This window comes from Fringilla coelebs (genome assembly GCF_963513975.1).
Source record: "Fringilla coelebs genome assembly, chromosome: 11".
NCBI classification, from domain to species: Eukaryota; Metazoa; Chordata; class Aves; order Passeriformes; family Fringillidae; genus Fringilla; species Fringilla coelebs.
In genome coordinates, this window is record NC_140037.1 from 9,793,093 (window position 1) to 9,819,734 (window position 26,642).

The following is a 26,642-nucleotide window of genomic DNA, read 5'->3' on the forward strand; positions in this document are numbered from 1 at the left end:
CTGGTCTCACAGGCTGTTCAGCTATAACACAGAGCAGCTGAAGGATAACTGCAATGCCAGGAATTGGGGGTTATTTAAAATGTGAATGGGTAATGATGAAATGGCTTAGGAAAGCATCTCGAATTCATAATGGTCATTCACATAAATAATACTTTACTATTTCCTATCTGTCATCCCCAGTGAGGATTTGTGGCACCCTTTGATCAGATGACTTGTCCTTGAAGTGCAGTTAGAATTCCAGGGTGAAATACCAACTGCTCTGCTGACAGAATGAGTTCAGCCAGCAAGCATCAAACACTCACCAGGGAACCCAGGACAAAAGAGTTTCAGCCCTCAGGCACAGCAACCTGCAGCCTGGGTTGTGTGAGGGTCCTGAAAGATTTTAATGTTTAACAATTCATTCTGGTGGTGCTAATGTTAGTTAGGCACTAATATTATTCATTCATGAAGCAATACAGTGGCCTGTGCTTATCTGATAGTCTTGCCAAAGTTGTCATCTCATTCTTTAGGAAGCTCCTTTATTCCCCCACCACTTAATTTTTATTGAAGTGTTTTTTGCAAGTAACTTCTGATCTTAGTTCCAAATGTATTGTTCTCCCCAAGTTTGCATTTTTATATAGACAGGCCTGTGTTATAAAAGGAAGAACTGACTAATAATGCTTTTTGTTAGTGTGGGAAATGACTTGAAATGCAACAATAATAAGGTAACAATTATATCCCAATTGATAGAATATATTAATTAGTCAGATGATATGTGTTCAGCTTTTAGAATTATGATTTTTGATTACCTAATAGTTGAAGGAAATTGTCTATCCCTCAGTCATCAGTCAGGGAATATGCCAATAAAAGATATTTAGCCATGTGTGTTTAAATTTGTTTGAATTTACTGGTTTCATGTTGAATAGTTGTCATCCATACTCATGTAGGCCCTGATTATGCTAGGGGGCCACTGAACTCTGCAAATTACTTCATAACTTTCATGCTTTCCTCATCCACAAGTTCCCTCTGGCTTAAATATCTGCGTTGCCTTTGTATGAAAATCAAGTTTGGTGAAGTACAACAAAATAACCTACGCAGTGTACTCCTGGTTTTTGCTTCCCACATGGAAACAAAAGTAGCTTCAGCAAATATTTGGATCCAGGAGTCGCTTCTTTACCTACAGTGCAGCCTGATCCTTAAAGATTGTTCTGTCACTTTAATTTTTCTGAAAGAGGAAGATTTTAGATGTGACCAAGGGGCTGACCTTGAAGAAACTCATGCTGCTGCTTGTATGGAACAGGGAATAGTTGGAACATAAAGAATTTGAGTATTTGAATGCAAAGTAAGGATGACTGTAGTTTAAGTAGAGAATGCTAGGCCCATAATGGAGTCAGAATGCTTTTATATATACCCTTTCCACAGTTATTTAAAATTGGAAATTTCCTGACCACATGAAATGGATGAAGATCTCATGTGAAAGCACAAACACTTCAGCCAGGGCTATGCTGTGTTTTGGACTGAATGCAAACTTCAGGTTTTATTCTTCCATCACTGTTCAATCACACATGAAATGAGACACAATCATCATGATACACTAGTATTGAAATAATTATTCTTTTACATGCAGTGCACTTTTGTCCTGATATTAGCTCCAGATTTGCTTTTGCGTAGTGAAGAAATAAAAATTGATAATGACTTTATGAATAAGCTCTTATAAATTAAAAGAATAACAAATGCATGTAGATCAAATTCACCCTTCATTTTATTCATTCAATAAAGTTGTTATGCTAATACAGATAGATACTCTGCAGGCTCTAAATATCTGAGGATTTACTTCTTTTATATCAGTTATGACATAGATTTAGGTATTGTGAAAATGTTAAATGCCTCAGCCTTATGTTCAGGTAGTGAATAGGTCATGGGGTCATGGATGGGCTTCATGATCCATTTTGCCTCAAGCAAACAGATCCCTTTCTTAGCAGAAAAGGTTTTTTCTAAATAATCACTTTTTATGATAGGCTCATAAACTTCCTTGAATAAAATAGCATAGTAATATATTGATTTTATGCATTAAAAGTCTAGTCTTTTTATAGGCTGGGGAAGCTGCTCCTGCTCAGAGGGGGCTGGAGCTCCTCTCCTACAGATGGCTGAGGGAGCTGTTTAGCCTGGAGAAGAGAAAGCTCTGGGGAGACCTTCCAGGACCTTCCAGCACATAAAGGGGTCATAAAAAAACAGGGAGTGACATTGTACACAGGGCAAGGAGGAATGGCTTAAAAGCAAAAATTAGCAATGGATAGAAATTATTTTCTTGAATCATAACATTTGTTATTCATGTTAGTCTTCAGAGTGACTTGGACTCGAGTGACAATCTATCAGAATAATTTTCTGTGAAGATGAGATGTAATTTTGGCCACATTTTACATGACAATTTCTTTCTTTAGTAACCATTGACAGTTGAATTGCTGAAATTTTAGTTCTAAACAGTCTGAAACAGCCTACATCTGGGAAAATTTTCAGGATGAAAGCAAGACTTCTGTTTGATAGTTAATTTTTTACATGCCTTAGGGACAACAAAAGGTTGTTTTTTCTCTCTTTTTAGGGGCTTGCTCCATCACATTAATTTGATTATCCTAATACTGTTAATATTTAATAACTGTTAAGTGTTCTAGAAATTTGGAGCCTGGAGTGTACCTTCTTTAAGCTAGATTTCATAGACATAGGCCAATCTTACTACCACAAATAACATGGGTCTGGTCCTGCCTTCATGCAGCCAAAGATCCTACTGCCTTAGTGGTGTGGGTTCAGACTCTTTGTATGGGGTGTGTGTAAGGTGAATACCTGCCTGGTTTCCCAGTCAAAAGCTACATTAAATTTTCCTGGTGCAACTCAAGCTCACAAAAGGATGGAAATTCTCAGCATTAAGCTTCTAAGAGTTCTCTGCAAAAGTGTGACTTGAAGTTGGGTTGCAGTGGTTCCCTGTTGTGCCTTGATCCTGCTCACAAATGTCTGGTTTTCTGTTGGTGCAGACAAAAGTTAGAGTGAAGTATTTTTAAAAGTTAGGAGGGATAAAAGAATCCCCAAGCTCTTCTGGAGGTATTAGAGCATAAAGGTCTGCAGTGACTGAGGTTTTGAGAATCAGAAAATTTCCTTTGTGTGTCAGTCTGGAAGTGGTAAATGGAGCTGAGCAAGGGGAGCTCTGTCTTGAGGACACAAGAGCATTATGAAATAGAAGTGTTGTCACCCCATGAAGAACCACATACCTGAGAGTGCTGCTTTTATAACAGCTCAGAGGACCTCCGTGCTAAAATGATCATTTGATCATTCTACACTGTCTGATTATTTCACTAGGCCTAATAATATAGAGAATCCAATCTGGCTCTACAGAAGGTTTTCTATTACCTCAAAACCATGCCTTTCAAACACACTTTCCTTAGGGAGGGGTGGAGAGGGAAATATTTATCCTGTGAGGCAATGAGCCAGGGCAGTGTGTCAGAGTCTGCTGTGGAAATTAGGAGGGAGATGGATCAAGGCAAGTGGAAATGTAAGAATTCCTGTTTCACAGGCTTGGTAGCTACAATATTAGTGTGATGGGAAGAGGAAGTTCCTCTTTCTGCATAAAGCACAGCTGTTCTTGTGTGTGTGTGAACCTCTGTGCAATCCTGGGCAGTAGATCAGGCAGGTGATGCAGATAAATTGCAGGACTCTTCCCCTCAGGGATGGAATAAGTTCAGCAGTCACTTCAGCACTGAGGCAGCAGTATCTTGTTCCTAGGGTCATCCTATAAATATTTATAATTTTGTAATTAGTTCAGAGGCAGTTGCTGTGGAGCCAATCAGTAGAAACTGATAAAGAGAGGAATTTTTAATATGACCCATTTAAGTGCAGCTCCTCCACCCCTACCACACTTAGGGGAGAGAATTTTTAATTCAGACATATTTTACCAGTTTGAAACGGTTATGCTGCTAAGGCCACATTAGGAGTTCTATGTGGCATCTAACCTAACAGAAAATGACTCAGTGCATGTAGACTATATCAGATATTAGAACACAGTAGGAAATAATATAATAGATAAGATACCTCACAGTTACTGATTCAAAGTCATCCTAACATTCAAACTTAGAACTTCATTTTTACCTTTTCTTCCCATTTTTCTTTTGAGAACATACACTGTGAGCTTGCAACTGTGTAAGTGAAATGCACATTGACAACCCATGAGTCAGACTAAAGGGATGCTTATTACACTGCACATGGAAAAACATTCTTAATAGATCGTTCATCAAGAAAGCAAAGTGACAACTGTGACTCAATCTCAAAAGCAGAAACAGGTAATAAAAGGGAAAAACAACTAATGACAAGTGCAAGATGCTCTTTCATGCCTCTGGAAATTCCACTCACTCCTTTTTAAACTGGCCTGTCTGTTGGAAAGAGAATTTTGGGTATTCAACTTTTAGGTTGATGCTTCTTTTCACATAGAAACAATCCATGTACTGGAATAATTTAATTTAAGTTGGATCAATAAGTGTTTTGATATAGATTATTTTCACATTCTAAAAGGGGTTTCCATTGGCTTCTTTATCTAGAAGAATTTGTTTTAGTGTCATTTCATCCAGTTGACTTAAATTGCCTAAGGTGACTTGACGTATGGCCTCCTAAAATAATTTTAGTTATCTGATGAAACTATTTTCTAATTTATAGTTGGGAAAAAAATAGAGAATGGATTTTGATATCTGGGAAAGGCTTTGGAGTCCCAGCCTGTTGCATGGAAATTGCAGACAAGTACAAGTGACCTGGACTGTGCCTTGCAAACTGCAAAAGGTGACCATGCAGGTGCTCTGTATTTTGTTTTCTTCTTCAACAAAATCCAAAGAATGAATTAATAACTTTGTTGTTCCTTAGCTTATCGAATATGACACTAAAATCACTGTTTGTATGCTAAGACAACCAGAGTGAACCTTCTGCTCTCTTCAGTAAAAGAATGAGGAGCCTGGGTTCAGCTCTGGTGCATCAGGAGCCTCAACCATCACGAGATCCTTTTATGCACAACACGACAGAAATCTCTCTAACTCAGCTGGAAAACAGCTGCTGTGCTGTTCATTGTTGCTGCTGTTCAAATCTGATGGAGTCTTCCAAATCCTGAGAGTATAAACCATGTGCATTACTGCAGTTAGGGAATCCTCCATTTTCCATGGTTACACTCCCAGTATTGAACTACAGCCAAAGCATGCACTGAGTTAATACATAGTAACAAGTAATGTTGTTATATTTCAAGCTATACAAATGAATCCAAATGAAATTTAGGATAATCATACCATGCCTTTATTTACCACTGTGACTGCTGCAAAACAGAGATGAAAATGTAATATCCTAAAAGATTTCATTGGCCAGTACTGGTCAAATATCAGGATAATGCATCAGTTTTGATGGACATTTAAAATATATTTTTCCTTTGATGGAAACTAAACCTTCTTGAAGTACATAATTAATTTACTTTTCAGTGTTTGAAGAGAAACACAGTTTTTGGAGGCTCTGTCCAAGGTACTTTCCTAATTCACAAGTTTCACTTGAAAAATCCTGACTTAGACATGCTAATTGAAGTTCTTCAGAATGAAACAGCATGGTTGAATGCTTTAATAAAAAGATCACTAAATTATAAGAAAAATACTGTCAGTATGTCCTTTTTATAAAAGTACTTTTTAGAGTGAGGCAAAGCTCACCTGCTGGCAATGTCTGGAAGTCCTGTACATGATCAGAAAAGAAGAAATAAATGTGACTTGTCTATTCATTTTTCCACCTTCTTGTGGCAGGTTCTTGTATAAAGTTCAAGGGACAGGTCTTGCATATCCCTATGCAAGTAGTTTTCATTCATAGAAGAATTCCTTTGTGAGCCATTGGAGTTACTAATTTTAAGAGAGGCTATTTTGTCTTTAATATCAAAGGTTTTTCAGAGCTGAAATATATTTGGAAGCAGGACAGGTTGAAAAATATTTTTACCTCATGGCAAAAATGGAGTGAAAAAATGAAAGGTTCTGGACTGGTGGCTGAGGACAGGAATAATGGCACTAAGAGAGCCAGGCATAAAGTGTCCTACCTGGACATACTCCTGGCAAGGATGAAATTGGAAGTCAGAGTCTGCCCAGATTAATGTGCATAACCTGTGATTTGGCTACAGAGAACTTGATAAACAAAGTTTGGGAAATGATTTAGTTAATTTATAAATTGATAAGGTAAAAAAAAAAAACCTTGATGACTTTGTAAGCTTTCTGTTTGTTGTGTATTAAGGTTAATTTAATTGTATTGGCATCAAGAATGAGAAGAAGATTGGCAAATCTAAATATTACATGCCTAATGAGACCCTCACAAATATTTCATTGTCTAATAACCAGCCCAGAGAGAGATATTTAAGTAGGGGTCACAGCAAAAATTGTGGCCAGATCTCTTACCAGTTCATTGACAATTCTCTGTTGGAAAACAATTACATTATGTAAGCATGGAATGCAATATAAACACAGCTCAGTGCATTTGTAGCTGTACCTTTATCTTTAGCATAAGAGGAGGAACAGAAATTAACGTGTCCTGTCTCTAAGGCTCCTGATAAATACCTACAAAACCTGGAATTAAAAGAGTTTTAAAGAAATGTATGTGGTAGAGGAAGATGGAGGTAAGAGAAGACAGAAAGGAAAAAAAAAAGAAACTGGTATGGATGCAAACTTTGCTGTAATAAGGCTCTGCACTATGATATATTGAAATGTCTTTGGTTTATATTTCTGTAGACACTTCAGAAGTCAAATTCCACTGCTGCCATTTCAAACAGTCTGGATTAAAGACCTGGATTAGAGACAATATTTTGAGATCCAGTTATGATCAAAGTATATCATCCTAAATCAGAAAAGACAAATTTGGTTTTTCCTACAATTTCAGTTTTTAGCTCTGATGCTTTTCTTGGTCTCCTCAGATAAAATGGAGGGAACTTTTTATTTTTTTTTTAAAGCAAGCTTGAAAATTGGCTGCCAATGTCCTTCTCTGTCTGGCAAAACGAGGTGTCCTTGAGTGCACTTTCATTGGTGCTTTAACTTTCTCCTTCATGCACTTGAACCAGCTAACACCTTTCCAAGTTCTGCTCCCAGCAGGGGTTAGGATGGCTCCCAGATCCCAATCTTCAGTGCAGCCCTCCTGCAGCTGTAATATTTGCTGCACGTTTCCCAGACACCAGGGGAAAACCACAGCCCACAATCAGCTGTCAGTGAGACAGGAAAGTGAAGGGTGAGCCAGATTCAGAGAGTTTTACTGCACTCAGCTTCCCCCAGATGCTTTTGGAAAAGGTTTTGTGATGTGGTCAGATGCTGGCATTCCTCTTCCCAGCTCCTTTGGTCTTTCTGAGCAGCAGTGACCAAGTGTTCATGGAGAAATGGCATCTGGAAATTTTATTTGTCTTGGCTTTTTAAAAGCCACTCTCCTCATGTCTTTCATTGACTCGATTCATCCACCATTGCCATTTCTGAAATTCCACAGTTTGGCATCAAAATAAAAATACTTCTCAGTATTCCTTTGTTCATTAATCAGCAGGTTAAACAGTTTCCTCTCCTTAGTAAAACACAGGAGCACTGGGCTCTCTACCTCTGCCTGTGTTGGGAACTGCCCCAGATATGCTCATTATGTCTCATCTGTAACTATTTTACAGCTGATAGTGCAATCAAACACTGCTACATTTTGCTTTATTAGCACTCCAAGCATGATTCACACCATTTCCCCTGGCTGGTTGGTGGATGTGTGCAGCAGCAAGGCTTCACTTGCTTTTCTCAAATCTGCCACATCACACACGTGCTATGGAGCTAGATACCCAACTAACTCAGGGTTTGTGCTTTATCCCTCTGAATTTTTTATTAAACAGTGGAGTTTCCTTCTAGGCTTCCCTGGGTTTAACTCTGTTTTATGATCAGTCTAGTAAGCAGGGTGCCATGAGTGTCCTTAGGGCAGTGAAATGCCTCAGAAGAGGGATCTCACTGGGGATGGGTTGGGTCTGCAACCTGCAGCATGGAAACTCACTATATTTGTTCTGTTAACAAGGATCCTGACCTCCAACTCTTTCTTGCTCTTGGGACATATAATCTCTTCCTAACTCAGTTAATTGAAGATGAGGAGGAATTAGGATGAAAACTGGTGGTGGCCAAGGGCTACTGGGTGTCTGGTGATCCTGTCACAAAGAGAGTCACAAAATAAGTATTCTTTCTTACTTCTCTGTAATAATGATGATAATAGAGCTGCTCTCTTCTATGATTTTAGGTCTCTTATCTAAGAAATCTATCTGTGAAATTGTCTGTTCTTTACCAGACAGAAGTCTCTTTTGATCAATTTATATTTTTATCAAAGATAGTTATTCTGGGGCAGGCTGTCTGTCTTTTAATTAGCTGAAGAAACATCAAAGGTTTTGGATTCCATCCAGCACAGAACAAGGACACTCTGAAATCTCAGAGATTTTAGCAAGAGAACTGCCTCAGTCTGAAGGGAAATTCATGGCCAAGGGAAGGTGCTGAGTGAGGAGCTGCAGGAGCTCCCCAGGAGGCCTGGAGAGGAGAGGAAGACTTCTGGGGAGGAAGGATGATGTGAGTTAGAGCTCATCTCCCTCCCAGAGCAGGAGCCTTGCCCGAGGAGCTGAGCTTCAAAGACTTTCCTGCAGATAACCTTCTACTACAGGCACTGGCTGTGGAAAAATCCTGGGAGGAGGTTGAAAGAAAATAATCTTTTTCAGGGGTGGGAGAGTCAATGGCAGCTCTGATTCAACTGAGTCTGTGTTTTTATTTGTTTGTCAAAAATAGGCTCACATAATGATGGCATTGATTTTGTGTCACCTCTTTTTCTTTTTTTTCTTTTTTATTTTCTCCTGGCACTTTAGGCAATAGGTCTCCAGACTGCAACAAAAATTCCATATATTTTTCCAGGAATTACTAACTAGAGTTGTCTAAGTGATAGTGAGGGTGGATGCTGGTTTGGAACATCTTAATTATTCTGACAAAAATGTCATGGTCATTATTTAAATTATGTGCAAATAAAAAATCCTGTGAAAGGTGAAGGGAATATTGAATTAGCATCTCAATTTAATAACGGACAGAGTGATTTAGATAAAAGTTTGAAAGCTGAGCAGGCACAGCTAATGGAATCAGTCAGCAGTGAGAAGGAAGCAAGGATTTTGTGGGAAATGTATACAAATTTCATTTCATTTGTTTTAGATTGTAATTGGCCTAGAAATGTGATACCTATTGATTTAGCACTAATGATGATCAGAGACTGATGAAAGCAACAGAAAACAAACACAAATCCCAGAGAACATTTATGAATTTACTTAGGAGTGAAAGTCCATCTGTAAGAATTCCTGAAGGAGATCAGTTTTGCTGGGATTCCTCAGTACCCTTAGAACTGATGAGTTCAGACAGAGGCTTGGGGACTTGTCTGTGTAGGCAACATTTACAACTCAGTTGATAAGGCTGGGCTTTTTATTTGTTTTAACAATCTTGTCACACAAAGGGAACCAGGAAAAAGATCTGAGAGAAAAGGGCTTGTTTTGCTAGGGAATAAGAAAACCTCCTCAAGTTTCTCTGGTTGAGCCCCTCATTGCAGTCAGGTTTGATGTCCCCATCCTGGCTGGAGTGAGGATTGAAAAGAGATCCAGCCTGATGTGAGCCTGCAAGCAGTTTGTGGAATATGGACCCACAAAGTGTGATCCAAAAGGCAGCAGAGCAAGCAGGAGCTGATGAGGGGTCTCAGCACACACCCTCCCTCCTGCACCCACAGGCACTGCTGAATGAAGCACAGGATTACTGAGCGATTTTGCTCTTTAGCATCTATTACTCTAAACAGTCATGAAGGGATATCAACACCATTATCCTAAGGAGGAGAATTCAGAAGCCTTTTATTTGTGCATGGAAGATCTGGCATTTAATGGCTTGGAACGTTCTTGCTTGGAGCAGAACATGTTTTATAACACACCAGCACCCCCCAAGCACTGTGGGAAGTGCACAGGAGCTCACAGGGACCTGCACTGTGGCTCTTGTGCTACTTCCAGCTGCTTATTAAAAGTTTGAGAAGTGGATTAAAAAAAATATATAATCAGCTATGGCACTGCACAGAGTAGGCTGATAAGAAATAAAACAGACTGTCATGTTAGCAATTTAAAGGGACTTGCTCTATCCTCCCTTATCTCACTGTGTTAAATACATATATTTTATTTTAAAGACATCTCTAATCACTCATGTGTTGTTAAATTGTACAGGAGTGTGCAATACCATGTTAGGATTGCAAATTGCAACCACAGTCAAACATGTACATAGAATATTTGTTTCAAGGCAAATGCCTTTCTGTGCCTCAATCCTTTGCTGTGTGTGCTTTTTATTTGTCTTTCATTAAACCTTCTTTCTGTCTTCATGGAAAAATGACAGTTTGCTTTGAGAAGCTAAAATGAAGAAAAAAGTTGGATTCAAGTGGGTTTGTCTCTATTAGTTAACCAGGGTGAAAAGAAGAAGCTATAAAGCAGCCCTTGATATTTGGAAACTCATGTATCACTCACTCATGTCAGTATGAAGAAAATCTGTCAGGAGAAAGTAAGAATAAAACTTTTAAGTTTTATTACTATCTCTCTTTGCTACCAGAAGTCACAAGAACCTATGTTTTGTTTGGGCTTTTAGAAAGAATAGAAAGAATAGCCCCTCTTTGCTGGTACATTTTTTTGCCACAAGCTTGCTGGGTTTCTGTTCTTGTCTCTCCATTCTCTTCCAGTAGCACTTAAGTACAGCCTCAGGCCTGGAGCTTTATAAAGACATGAATCACATGTTCTCTGGGATTGGCCTTTGCTATTTAGGAGCACCAGGGTGGTGGTGCTAAGGAAACAGTGAGATTTGCTCAGCTCACATCCTCCAGTCTCTGAGGGAAGCCTCTCTTAAGCCAAGCAGTCCAAAACAGTTAACAGTTTTTAGTTAAATAAAATAAGCAGTTTTATTTCATTTAACTAATAAGTGACAAATTCATTTCAAAAATGAATGTATTAGTGAAATGAAATGTCCTGTGTAGAGCTGTCACTGAGCTCTGTGAAACCCAGCACAAGGCTGGGGTGGGGCAGGTTTTGTGGGACTGAGGATGGCAAGAATGTGCACTCAAAGCTGCCTGTGGGCACTCAGCTCCCAGCCAGCAGGGGAAGGGGTTTCTGTCCTGCAAACCACCTCAGCTGAGGGTGCACACTGGAAAAGGGACACCCACTCAGGCTGCAGCACTGCCTGTTTCCCTGTCCTGGCTCTGAAGTCTGGATTCCTTGATCAGATGTCGCTATTTCCACCACAGGTGTTCAAAACCTCTCCTGCCCATGTCTGCAGGAATAACAGCAAAAGCAGATCAGGCTTGCCCAGATGCCATTTTAATTCTGTACTTATGGAAATGTTTTAGTGGTAATTAGAGCTGACCCAGTTCACCTGGGAATGCTGTGAACAAAAAAGCTGCTCATGTACATTATTGTGCTCAATTAGCCAAGCAAAGCCCTGTTGAGAATCAGGCTATTGTTTAAATATTTTTAGAGCCAAAAAGTACAGAAAGGGAGAGTTGACAGCTGAAGAACAGCAGGGGGATTTTAGCCCTCAGAGTTTTTATTTGTATGGGAAAACACACAGAACTCTGCTAGGAGAGTAGCTAAGGAATCTACATTGGAGTTGGTTAAGGATGTAAGGGGAGCCCAACCATCTCTGCCAATTAGCAATAGAATTCTAACTTCTGTTTCTCTTCTGTCCCCCCTGATCCAAGCTGTACAGCAATACCTTGAAGAACCTACTCTTGCATTTTTATTTACATGCTACAGATGCAAACTGTTAGCACCTCTAATTTAGGGTGGTTTTGGGTTTGGTTGTCTTCAGTCTGAAGTTGTTTTCTGGGGAGGATTGTTCTTCTAGCTAACAATATTCTCATTTTGTGGGGGGACACCAGCCAAGACTGGATCAGGACTGCTGTACCCAGCTAAAACCCCTCTCCCTGGCCGTGCCATATTTTGTTGAATGTAAACCTTGAGACCTGAGGCCTTTATTGGTGTATCAGTGACTCTGTCCATGTTCCAAGGGAAAAAAAACACCAGTAAAGAAAGGCACAGGTGCCTTCCAGAACTCCAAATCAGAACTGTAGAAGAGTTTGGGTTGGAAGGGACTTTAATGCTCCTCTAGTTCCAACTCCCCTGCAATGGGCAGGGCACCTCTCACTGGACCGAGGATGCTCAAGGATGGTACAAATCAGCCAGGCAGACCAGACTTGTGTATTTAAATGAGATATTTGAATCAATTACTGCAATCAACAGCACAGGGCAGGCAGCTTTTGCAAGCAGTAGAAGAATTTAAATCTGAAAGCTGGACACAGCAAATGACAGCATGTTTTCTGTTTGATATCAAGAGATTGACAATCTGTGGCTGCAGAATAGGCTGCGGGGTAGAGTGGGTAATGATGGCAGATTTAAGAGCTCCCAGTGTGAAGAGATGTGATTCACAGCTGGTCAGGACTGAGGGGAGTCAGGGAGTAGATCTTATGGCCAGCTGTGGGTCCCCGAGGGCACACATGAAACAGTGTGAGTCATGTAAGAATTATGGACTGGCAGTGGATGGAAAAAGATTGTCTGATCCCACAGAATTCTTTCCTAAGCCTGAGTACAATCTTTCTCCTCTCTGTTCTCGTTAATGATGAAGTCTATGATGTTTTGGAATGCTGCTTTTCCTGTTTCTGATGACTTGTCGTTCAGACAAGTGCTATGATCAGAAAACTGAAGGTGTGTGTTGCAGTACAAAAAGTAGCTGATGCTGTGTAGACAATCAGCTGGAGTTTGCTGAAGAATTCAAGGATTCAGCTCCTGAGAGGAGGGGAGATGACCTCCTCTGAGTACTCACAAAGTGATGGGAAGGGTGATCGTCAGCAGAATGATCAGACAGCTGATGGAAGCAGCAAAATAGAAAACAAGCCCTCCTGTCCTGTTGGTTTTTTGGGATTTTAAAGTAACTCTATTTTTGCCTCTGGCCTAGATTTTTGCTGTGTGTTTACAGAGCTAAAATATATCTGCTAGTACTCTGAAGTATTAATTTGTACTTTGTACACTATTTTCTGCATGTTTAAATGTGCACATGCTGTAATTTACAAATTCTAATCCAGACTGTAAGTCCCAGGGAAGTGTTAAAGTCAGATGTCATCTGCATGTTTAGTGTGTTTTCTACTTATGGCATTGAACTAATACAGCTGGGGAGAACAATTTTTATTCTCATAAAGAGTAAAAAGATTTGTAAACAGTCATGGAAACACAGAGAAGACCTCACAGTTTTTTGTGTATGCACTTGTGTGTGTGCATAGATGTCATTTACATTGAATTGCTCTAGAGATATTGCCTCAGAATTAAAAGGTTAAGGTCAGGTCTGATGCCAGTTCTTCTCAGATAACACCACTAATGGATTGTTATAATGGAAATATAGTGGATAAGAGTACAATGGTTGTTTTCCCCTCTGAATTTATTCCCTCTCTTTTATTTCTGCAGCATCAAGAGAGCACTTGTAGCACAAATGCAGGGGAGAAGAGGTCTGGTGAGTTGATGGTTGTTTCTTCTTTCAATGTTTCACAGGCATGTGTGCCAATGTTGTGTACACTTATATAACAACCCTAAGTTTATAAATGGTGCTAGAAATTGATTTCTGAATTCATGACTGAGGATGAATTGGTAAAAACCCAGTTAAGACAATCTGAGTAGTGCAAATGAGAATACAGTGTGACACAGCTGGGTGTCAGTTCATTCTGCTTTTTAATGTCATGCTGAATCTAGTTTTGAAAAAACCAGAATCCCTTAATAAAGGGCGTTCTTTCTACTTGATCTGGTAATGCAGTTTATATTCTGGAAATGTAACCAATTTGTCACTAAACTACTCTTCCAGTGTTCAGTCTAGAATAGAAATGATTGCTGCAATAAGCAGAGCCAAAGTGGTTGTTAAGTTCTCCCTTTCCAGGCCTTTGTTTCCACTTTTGAAACAAAGGCATGTTTATGTTCTACAGAAGTGTTGGGTTCATTTCATGAATAGATAGATTTCAACATGATTTACAGTTCATAAGGCTCATCAGTGCTACAAACATTTTAGTCTTGATAGAGGAGGAAAATATATTTTAAAAAAGGTAAGAAAAGAATGTCTGTATTTCTTGCCAAATTATTTGGAAAAGGTGAAAACTGTTTCGAAGTTGTCATGCAGATGGCAGCTTCAAAAAATAAAATGCATTTGTATGTTTTGGAGATATGCTTAAAGGAGGGTCATAAACTATGTTTTGTTTGTTTTATAGAAGATCAGATTTAAATAACTGAGTTGAGAGGTCTTGTTTTGCAACAGCTTTCAGATATTTCTGTGTAAAAGAATGGATTTGGTTTATGTAAAGTATTAGTTACATAATTACATACATTACATGTAATTATTAACATAATTGCATACATTGTTTACATGTGTTTTTACAAACTGAGACTGAACACCATCTTGTTCTTTAAATGGTTACAGCATCAGAACTCTTTTTGGAAGAGTCCTAATTTGACTGATTTGGTGCCCCTTAAGCCCAATATGAGAGTTAATTTTTAGCTATGTTCTATTAAGAGACAAAAAAAATGAAATAATAATTTTTTGATATGTGTCAAAGCCAAACCTGGACATCTCTTATCATGGAGAGGCTGAAGACCTCTTGCACAGGAACTTAAGCAATAAAATAAAATAAATCCTTGGAGCAGAGCTCTGGGTCTTGCACTGAGTCAAGGGCTTTCAATTCTCTTGGAAATCCCAGCTGTGTCCTGTACCAGCCCTGCATCACTGACTGCAGCAGGAGACTTTTGGTGCTGCAGAGAGGTTCTGTGCCTGATGATTCATTTTTAAGCTTTAAACAAATCAATGAAATGTAAAATTCTTAAGACCTGTTCGGTCCCATGGAGAGAAAGGAAATGATGTTTCTGCCCTGACTGCATGACTATATTATCTTCTGATAATTGGCTTTTGGGCTCGGTAATAAAATAAAATTTTTTTCTGCTCTGTGCACAATCTGACTCTTTATAAGGAAGTGACAGCAGTGCAGAACATAAAATGCAGTGAAAAAAAGATCTGTGGAAGGCAATGCATTAACCATGGTGTGCTAGTAGAATAGCTGGGAAGAAGCACCATGAGAAGCAATGTCAACCCAAGGAGCTGCATGCTGGCTCCTGGTGCCTGTCACATCCCTCCTGTGGGGAGATTCACCTGGTGTCAAAGCTGGAAATAACTCCAGGTTTGAGGGTTTCTGGAGAAATCTTTGGTGCCATCTTCATATCCCTGTGCGTTCTGAGATTTCTGCAGGCAGGTCCTTCAGGACTCACTTAATGAGAAAGAAAGTGTTTTCTTATTTCTGTTAAGTGCATATTGGTATTTCAGCAGCTAGGCAAGAAGTGCTCAGCCAGTGAAAAGTTACATTTTGCACATTAACCCCTCTTTAAGAGGTACAGCCAGAGAAAGATACCTTCTTTTGCATTTTAGTAACATACAAAGGACTCTTTATATGGCATGGGGTTCCTTGCCCATTCTTTTATACCAATGAAGACATTTAAGATTTTCTTGATTTACATTTGACTCTGAGGGAAAAAACTGAAGGAAAAAAGTAATTTCTATATTGGTGTTCAAAAATAAAATGCTCACATACAACTCTAAAAATCCAATCATCTGCAGTAACTGTTTTTTTCTTTTTTCTCTTTGGAAATGGGTGAGTTACTACAGATTTTTCCTAACTTAGCTGCTTATGCCATTCCCTGTAAAAAATTGTATGTTCTGCTATGCATTTACTATCTTTTTGTGATGGATATTTTCAGATATATTAAATGCTTTTACATCACACAGACATCATAAATACTGTGCTTTGTAATCCATTGTACCAGGAAATAACAGATTATTTATCAGTTGAAGAATCAGCTGTGCTCTGTATTAATACAAGACTTTTCTTAGGTTCAGAAGGTAACTAACAACAGTTGGGAGCCATTTCTGACAAGTTGAAAAGAATTTAATAATTTTTCCTCTCTCTCATCCCATGTCCATCGCAGTGCACGTGTAGAATCCAGTGCAGAGTGGTGATTCCTTCAGTACAACATTATAAACAAAGGTACATACACAGAAACACAAATTTCAAGTAGTGCAGTCACCACCTAATGCATATTTTATTTCCCTCTTGAAAATGGTGAAAATGGTTTGGGTGTCTTACTGAAACATGCAGCATTTATTGCTGGTGTCCCTCCACCCTGGTGTGTTACCTGTCAGGGATTTGGGATCTTTTTGTCAGGCTTCAGTGCTCTCCTTAGCAGGAAGACTTAGATTAGTACAAATGAGTGAAACCCAGCTATTTAAGTGCTTTGAGAATATTCTTTAAACATATTGTAGTATTTAATCCTCTAGCCTTGAGAGTTTAAGGGAGTATTTCCAAAGCATGCAGATACATTTTGTTCTTTTTTTTTTTTTTTTTCTCATATAAGAACCTTATTTGACAAAAATACTCTGGAAACAATGTAGAATGCATCTGGTGTGTTGCTTTTATGCCATATGGCTTTTAGAAATGTGAAGAGAACCTGAAATCAAGGGGCTTATTTTTCACTTGTCATGTCATTCTTAAAATCACCTGTTTGGGAGGTAAGTCAGCACTGATTCTGTGGTTGTCTCTGTCTTGTGTGATTTATTGTAAAAGGACATAATGAATCTGGAGTGAAGTCACTGTCAACCCCTCCATCTCTCATGCAGGTTAATCCCTACATCAGCATGGTTTGATTTTTTAAGCATAAATGGTTTCAGAATATGTGTTTGTTCCTGCATCCTAGAATTGCATACGAATGGATTTTCTTCAGTGCCATTTACTAAGACCAAAATAATCTGTTTAATTTTTTTTTTCTAAAATTAAGTAACAGTGCTTATAGTTGTTGCTGGAATGGGCAGGCGAGGAATGTTTTAACTTAATAATATTGAAATATTGTTATTTCATCATGAAGGCTTTGTATCCTTTCTGTCCTTGTCTTACACATTGATAGGTGACCTTGTTTCCCTGAAAAAACAACAACCCTGATCTCTTTAGAGAGAGTTAACCTAGAAGTATATTATGTTCAAATCCATCAGGAAGACTCAGGTGAACACACACACAAAAGAGATGCATTTCCAGGACAAAAGTATTTGCTGCTAACCGCTGAAGTGTATCAAGAAAAACACAGCTGAAAAGCTGCCAGGCTTTGTCATGGTTCTCTGATACTTCTCACTTTTTCTGTGGTCAACAAAGTTCATGAGAATCTTGGCTTTCATTTTAAGTGGAATTGTTTCTGACCATTGTTTGTAGAAAGCCTTGAAAATCAGAAGCAAGGACACCTAAGAGCATCAGAAAAATAGGAGGCAGGGAAGAAACTTTACAGCTTTTCTTCAGACAAAGTTTCATGGCTTTTAAGGCAGTTGCTATGATTTTTGCAGGGCACTGAAGTAGTGCTTTTTTTTTTTTTTAAAAGCTTTGTGCTTTGCAGTGGTAAAAAGAAAATGTTGGGACATGTTTAAACACATTCTGGTAATAAATCACAAGGAAGTTTGAAGCTGCAACAACCAGTGGGCAACTTTATTTGGGCTTTCTTTGTCTCCTGTGAGAATTCCACCTTATAAAAAGCAATGGAAATTTTGTATATCGTGCAAAAAACCAGCCATGATTTTCAGAGTAATTGAGTATGTATGCAGAATTCTGCTGTTACTCAATGACAGTGTGTCTGTGCCACAGATCCAGGTGATATCAGAGTTAATATTTTCCTATGTAAAAAGCGTGACCTCCATCAGCATGACCTGCATGTTGAGATTTAAGTTCCCTGAAGTAATCAAATTCCAGCAGCCAAACTTGGGCCTCAGGTTGATTGTGTTGTTTTATAGTTTGCAGTCCTAGAAGGAGCTGCTGGGATCCTTGTGATGTGTTTGTTTTGGTAATTGTCACAGGGAGTTTTTTTTCCCTCATTGAGGTTACCATGATTTATCTCACTAGAAACTAGCAGGTTTGTACTAGCTGCTGTACAAATGAATGGAAAGCCCAACATGTTCTTCTTTGTAATTTATCTTTGTGTGGAATTTTAGTAAATTCCCATTGGAACTACCATTAATAAAACACTAATTCCCAGCTGTATGTGAGCCAAGTTATTGCAAGGTAAGCACACAGCACAAAGAATATTGGAATAGCTGGGGAAGCCCTTTCAGCTGAGGGATGGTTAACTATAAACACACAATTTTCTGCAGATTCACAGCATTCCATTCACAGGTGTTCAGAGTTATTTGGTGTCAAATAATATTTTTAAGCATGAGATTGTGGGGGGAAGAAAAGAGAGAGGGAAAGGAATTGTGTGGTTTTGCAGTTTTACAGTAATGTCCTTGCAGCATCTCTGCAACTGGGATCAAGTGAATCTTAGCTGTACTTCTAAACAATTCTGCAGTAACAGAGGGAATAGCTTTGGAATTTTCAAGATCAGCATGAAATTATTAAGGGGTTGTTGTAATGCCTGACTAGTGAAAGCTTTATCCCAAGGCATAAAATAAAATCTTCTGCAGTGTTTCACATGGAAATGGCTTAGAAAAAGTATTTCTTAATGACTGAGGAAAGTTATTCATTGTGGATAAGAGCTGGAAAGCTGCACATTGTAATTCTAAAAGAAGCCAGATTTGTAGCAGGATAGAGATAGTTGAGATTGATCCTTGCTATGTTTTTACCAAGTAGACTAAGGCATTTACCAAATGGAAAGTCATCTGCTGGCAGGAGGTGTCAGAAGAGAATGAAATAATGCTTGTATGGGTTCAATGCATTCTAGTAATTTGGGATAAATGAATCTAGACAAAATAAGCTGAGTTCTCTTAGACAACTTCAGTGTCTCATAAGATCTGTATAAATTTGCAAGTTGGTTTTTTTTTGGTGGTCCCTACTGATAAAGTGGAGGTCCTTGATATAAAACTCTTTAAATGCAAAAATTCCAGCTCTCTCTTTTGTCCCATAGTTCATTTTGTATCCCTTGTTTATAACCAACACTCTGATTTCTCCACAGATTATTTTACTATAATATAGGGAGATTACCAGTACAAATGCATTTAATAGGATTTTGTTTGTTTCACAGACTGAATCTTCCAAAGGCCTGAGGCTCTTTAGCACAATGCATTAAGTATTAATGCACTGTATTAAACCCCAGGAGAACACACACAGCACCTCTGTGCAGGGCATTCATGAGATCCCTTGTTTTCCTTTCCCTCTCTTGGATCACCTAATGTTTAAATAACAATGTTTAAATAATTGAGACCAAAATCAGTAGTTAGACCAGTTGTGGATATGTTGTAATTTGATTGTTAATTAGTAGAGATATATTTTAGAGCCATATATAAATATATATATTACAGAAAGGTATGGATACAAGATAGGAATGTTCATTTTAAAAACTGTATCCCTTGTGTTAATGAACAAGAGGTGTGTTTTGTTTCTCTAATGAAATATTTACTGCAGCTAGAGCTGCTAAATGCAGTAGCATTGTAGCATTTGGTTCTGGTTTGTCAACTACTAAAAAATGTGGAGAGGTGCATCTGGGCATATAAATAGCATGTGTAGAGTTTGATAAAATGTTTTAAAATTACAGTAACAAAAAATTTTAAATTAAATTATCAAAAAAAAAATCAGTAACAGCCAAGTAATTAATAGTCATCTTTGATACTGCGAGAACCCTTCAATAATAAGGAAAGGGTCAATTAAAATAATCCAAGAAACTCGTTATTACTCTGCTGTAGGAAATTCAAGCAGCCCTAGATCAACAAGAGATTTCTACCCTGATTGTAGCACCCCTGCCTATCCACACCTGGCACCAAAGGCATGTCTGCTGTTATCCATGAAATCCCTGCTGTGCCCAGCAGTTCTGGAGCTGACATGGTCCTGACTCTGCTGGGTGCAGAACACACTGGGATGAGCAGCGTGGGTGGGTTTGCAGCCAGAGCTGATCTGGGGTTCTGGGGATGCCATTACTGTCTGCAGCTGCAAGGTTTAGGGTTAAAATCACCCAGTCTCAATCTGACTTTATTGGGCTGGTCAAATCATGGAGAGGGATGATGGAGTTTGTTGAAAACACAGCTTTGTAAGGAGAAAAGATGTCACTCTTTTCACATGGAAATTTTGCAGATATTTCTGCAAATATTCCAGGGAGCAGATATTGTGTCTATGTACAGTTTGCACTGGGAGATGAGGAAAGGCTTGGGAAAGGAAGTTAGGACCAAAAATATGAGAAAAATTAGTGTTCAGAGGAACTGTGAATCCAGTCCTAAGGCGAAATCAAAAGCAGGGACCCACCTGGCTCTGGAGAATGCAATAATGTTTATATATTGTCTGATTAGAGGCAGTAAAGGAAAGGAGTGAAAGGGTGGAATTGAGGTCTTCCTGAATTGATGTGTTTCAGTTGCTGACAGTAAATATGTTTATTAAATTTCCTGCCAGTGGGAAAGACTAAAGGAGCAGACCATCTAAATACATTTGTGTATTATTGTGTTTCTAGTTTCCTTCCTAGAAGCTGTTTTGCTTTTAGGACCCTCAGGAGGTCAAAACTCACTACTTACTTCTCCAGCTCATAAGGTTGGCTTAAAAAATAATGAGATTTTTAAAAAAACAAAGAATTTTTACTGCTTTTTTAATTTGCCTTCTTATTTCTGAGCCTTAGGCCTAACTATATGCTGAGGAACACTCATTAAATAAAAGCTGTGAAAACATCTTGGGCTTATGATTTCAGGAATCAGAGAGGCAGCTGCATGGCTTGGAATGTGACTTTATTTAGCATAATGATTTCCTGAAGTTGATCACTTGTATATACTTATGGGAGTCCCAATGAACTTTGAAGAGCTGTGTATCTTAGTTTTCATTTATATTGTGTGTATATTCTGTTCATACAGAACATTCAGCAGTTCCTTGAAATGGCACTGCTCTGAGAGGTCTGAATGGTCATTCACAGCCAGCTAGAACCACCAGTTCCCCTAAAAATAGGTCATTTTACTGCAGGAAATGAGGCAATTCTGAAATCTGCTCTTTATCTGAACCCTAGTTGTGATGTGAAGTGCTATGATGAGCTCTCACATTATCCTCTTCTTGCAAGGAGCCTGCGCTATTAATTTAGTGAATGATTCTATTTATAGTTCTGATTCCACTAAAATTAAGCAGCAAAGAGTTCCTTTCAAAGTTTAATGAAGCCTTTTGAACATAATTGGATGTGTTCCCTCAGATAAAGCCTGGCTGACCAGTGGGTTCATTCCTTTAATCTTGTCCTGTTCCCTTATTTTAACTCCGGTGTGTGACACATCTTTGCTGAGAGGCTGGATGACCATTCTGAAGAGTGTCACCGCCTCCTTCTCATGGGGGAAAAGATCCAAGAAGCAATGCAGCGCCACAAACACCTTACTGCAGCAACTGTGACAAAATCTTCAGGCTGTACCACCTCAGTTTAGTCACCACTTAGACCACAACTTGTGAGTCAGGGGAGCAGCAAAGAGCTCAGTGTCACTTCTTATGCTTTAATTCTGTTTGGAGACATCTGGAATGTGGTTGGTGTTGTGGTGTCCATGAGCTAAAACATTGTGTGGAAGAGACCCAGTGCTGTTGGAGCACTTCAGAAGATATTTATGAAGATTTAACACAAAGTTATCAAATATGTCAATGTAGAAAAGTGGCCTGATTTTGGATGTTGTGCCTTAGTGTCCTTTATGTGCTTGGTAGTGCTTGGGCTGTGCTGTCACTAATTGTGGTATGAGCAAGTGGGGCAGACAGCTGGAGAAATGCTTGAAGCCAGGGTGCTTGTCACAGGTTAAATCCTGCCTCAAGGTGTGCAATATCAGCATAGGACTCATTTATTCTCTTGGCAATCTAATCTTCTATAAATGCTCTGCCTCTTCAGGGTGGGTGCTTGTGGGTTACTAAATATTTATCAGTGCTAACATATTTTTAAAAGTGTATCCTTATCTTTATTGTATGAAGATAACATTAACTAGCCTGGGGGAGAGGGACATGAGGGAATGCTTATGTTCTTTTATTTCTCCCAAGACTCAAGCAGAATATATTGTTTAAAATGTATTCCCAGCTCTTGCTGTTGCAGCGAGAACTTTTGGCCTCTTAAAAATGATATTTGGATGTATAATTAAATTTGGTATAGATACAACATTTTCCTGAAGTTTGCAAACTGTTCTTCTGGAACCTTGATGCAGATTACATGATATAGCTATTAAACATGGCTTATCTTTTGAATGGAAAGCAAAGATTAATGACTCAAACTAAAATGATGCATTAGATGTGTGTGATGAGATGCAGTCTTGCAGTGATGTAGGAAGTGGAAACCAGAGAAGATGAAAATGTTAAAATGAGATTAATAGATCCACATGCTGAAGTAGGAAAAAAAAAAAAAAAGCTACTTGTTCTGTGCAAGGGAAAGAAAATAAATGCTTGAAATAAATGTTTATCTTGTACATATTAAATACACATATAACTCTTCAGAACTGTCTCTCAATTGTAGTCTTACTTTGGGGTAAGCCTGCCTGCAATTTTGACAAAACAAAATCTTAATGTATAATTGACCATTCTGGCAGGCTTATTTGGAATGGAAAAGCTGGATTAATTTCTAAATTGGTTGAAAATGACATAAACTAAATTGGACTAATGAAGTAAATTCATACTGTAGATACAAATTAGGATACTTTAATCCCTAGGTAAATCAGGTCATAGACAGGACTTCTGTCTCCCAGGAAGAAGTTCCCCTGATCTGTCATCACCTCTCTGTGGCTGCTTGCTAAAGGAGCTGTTCACATGAATATTCTCTAAAACTCCTTAAATGTGAAGGTTTCCTGTTGCAATGGGTGGGCTGATTTAGCTCATTAGTTTCTTGCCTGCATTAGGTGAATCTGAGAGCACTTTCAGCAGCAGAATCTGCCAGGTTAGTTGAGTGTCCTGTCCACTGGAAAATATTGTCAAGTAGATGACTATTGCAACTTCCACCAAGTTATCTAGACCTGGAAGAGGGCATCTATCTGCAAACTTTCCTTCAGTTCCCACTTCTGTTGGTAATTTTTATGTTTGATATTTTTTATTATATTTTTCTTCAAAATGGGAGTCGTTAATGAGCATTTCCTTAAGTTGTCTTGAACATAGCTACTTATGGAGGGCTTGATTCATAAGTAATATATAATGGGATGTGATAGGAGTGGTATGACTGAGGGAACACCAAAAAAAAAGCTGTAATGGCAGTAGAAGTGGCAAGTTTTGAATTTTTTTTATGTTGTTGGCACAGAGGTAAGTGGAGTGGGATAGTACTGGCATGTTAGGAGACTGCATGGTTTAATAAATATATTTTTTTCACCTGAGGATTGACACCCATTTGAGGGTTGTGGAGAGATCAGCAATTTGGTTCCATTTAGCTGTGGGAGTGAGTAAATACTTGCAGACAGTAATGACAGTCTGGTTTTGTTCCCCTGTGGAGGAGAAATGGAAGTGGTGATGCCAGGAGAGGAGGACAGCTGGAGGGAATGGAAGGGTGGCAGGAAGACAGATGAGGCAAAAGGGGCTGCATTTCAAAAATGTTTGAAAAACTGTCATAAGTGGTTAGACAAAGTTTAATGTTAGATTGCAGTAGAGGAAAAACCAGCACAGAATAGCTGAGTGATTGATGACTCACTCAAGATTCTGTTAGGGGAAAAAAAATCATCTTTAAATAAACTGTATAGCACTTGAGATCCTCTGATACTGTACTCCTCCAGGTACAGGAAACACTGTGCAGGGCTCCAGTTTGGGATGAGACTGCTCTGAAAACTTGGTCACTGCTGGCAGTTCATTTCTGGGCAAGCCCTACTGGCCCAAATCATCATGATATTCGTGTTTTCCTGTTCCAGAAAGCTGGATGTGCCCAGAAGGGTGCCTTGGCCAGCTGCACACTGCCCTGAGTGCAGCTTTTGCCTGGTGGTTTCTTCTCAAGAAGAATTTAATAAAAGCTGCAGTAGATGAACTGGTGACTCACAGCTCAGCACACGCTGTGCCTGTCTCACAAACAATAGGGTTCCTGGTCTGGGTCAGGTTTTAGGTCAATATCATTCACTGCTCTTAATAAAGTGCCTACAGTGAGATTTCTCCTGGCAGGGTGATGATAGAACATGTGTAATACTTTGAAACATTCTTAAAAATACCTGCATACCAAGTGTGAGGGCATTGGACAAAGAATGAGAAAAAATACCTGTTAAAAAGGATTACAAACAAAGCAGAAATGATGGGTGAAATGTTGAGGGTGTCTCCATTTTACAGGTGAAGTTATGAAGCTTGCAGAGCTTGTTTAGAAATACACAGAATGCTGAGAATCCTGTTGAGAACCAAACCAAGCTTGAGATCCAGCTCCTTTATCCCAGACATTGTGGAAGCAGGCCATGATGTATTTCCAGATTCCTTCAGAAAGCCACACCAAAGCTTTTTTCTACAGCATGTTACCTGTTTCCCCTCTGGTGCAGTGGTGGTATTAAAGCTCATTAGAATTAATCATAAGTACAAATGCTTCACCACTTCATCCCAGTGAGTGTCACCTCCAGGACAGTGGGTTTTGAATGTCACATTTTCTTGCAGTGACTTTCAGAGAGCTGCCCTCGAGGTCTGTCATGCTGAAGGATTCCTGTGGTGCATCGTGGAATCAAACGTGTGGACTGCTGAACTTTCTGAGGATGCTTTTGTCAGGAATTCTTCTCAGAACCTCACTGAGGCTATCCCAGCTCCAGGAATGTGCAGCAGGGAAGGCACAGGTGGCAGTTTGCCACGGCAGTTCAGCAGCAGGAGAGATGGGGACTCCAGTGAGGAGGAGGAGGAGGAGGAGGAGGCTGACTCATGAGCTGTTGGCACCACTGAAACATGTGAAATTCTGCTGCACACTTTTGGAGTTTGGGATGTCTCTGCCTCTGCTGGATCCTACCAGAGATTGCTGCTGACTCCTGCCTTTCAGTGGAGAAATGGCTTTTATCTGCCTTGGGGAAGGCAGGAGTTTGCTCTTCCTGCATAAATCACACGTGGGTTTTTTTGGGTTTTTGTCAATGGAAAGATTTCCTATTTGCTTATCTTTACTACTTAAAAAAAAAATTAAAAATCAAAGAGCCTGTTTGTGCTGTGTGCAGGTAATGCAGGTATTTTACTGAATGGATTGACCTGTAAGTGGATATTCTCATCTGGACTAATTTAAATCTAACTTAGGCTTCCAGGGTAACACAAGTGTTACTGCCTCTTGTGAGTTAATGCTCTAAACCTTTAATTGATTTGTCCAAGATCAATTCTGTTAGTCCAGACTTGCATCTCAGGTATATTTCTTATTTCAGGCTCAATAAAGAGTTTCTTTAAACACAGTTTATAAATGTGGGACAGTTTCAGTGTGTAATGTGTTATAATTTGTGCTCTGGCACAGGTAATGTAAAATCCTGGATCTGTTTCTTCCACGGGTTATGGAGAATTCATGAATACATGACAGTTTGTGTAAAGGAGTAATGTGTGACCTAAATCTAAAAAGACCACCCAAACCCCAACAAGAACTGCAGGAAGTAGAGATAGAAACAGTATCTTACTTATCACTGGAGGAGAGTGTCTTGTACTCTCCTCCAGTGCCTTTTAAAAAATATTAATGGATTCTAGAAGCAAAAGACATCAGTTTACTGCATAATAAAGAATTATGCTTCTTCATATAAACATCCTGAGAGATTTTTTTACACTGGCTTAATTTACCAAAAGAACAATATTGTGTGGTCAAACATATTTCTTTAACAAAATGATTGTTCTCATTTGTGTTTCAAGACGTTTTTTGTTGTCACACACCCATCCCTGAAACCCTGAAATTGTTATAATTCTGAGAGGTGTTGCCAATATTCTGCAGCCTCCCCACACCATTAATTCAGATAAAGAATTTGTGGATGCTGTAAGATCACACTAACTTTAATGAAAATTTCAGTGTGGGCCCATGCTGTATTTTTGGTTCAGAACAACAACAGCCTATAAAGAAGCTATGGGACAATCCTTAAATCTTTTTTAGCTTCCTAATGGCAGAATAATTTCCTATATCTTCAGGTATGCACCTGTCCAGAGAAGCACTTAAACTGGTTTTAACTTCAAGCAGTCAACATGGAGAGGCTTTTCATGCTCTTAATTTCATGTGTAATTAAGATGAAATTAGCCTCAGGGTGGGTTCTTTGAAAATGCCCTTTAAGGAGAACAATAACCTGAGTCAACAGTAAAATAATCAGCTTTGTTATGACAATAAGTCAGCAGGTACCTGCTGTGAAGCATCGTGGAGTTCTTGCCTTGCATCTGAGGTTTCAAAAGCAAGAAACAAATGCTTAAAATCTCTCACTGTGGATAGAATGGAAGTGAAAGAAAAATCCTTCAGACTTTTCCCAATGATTTTACAGTGTTTGATCGAAGGAGAAAATGGGGGACACGGTGGAGGGGAGAATAATTGGAAGGCATTTGGCTTTGGTTTGTCATTTTCTGCACAGTGTCTGCATGAGACACCTGAGACAGTTCCTCTGCATTCCACCTGCAATCTCAAATGCCCAAAAGGCCTTTTATCCTCACCTTTAAAAGCAAACTCTGTCTTGATGTCTCTCATT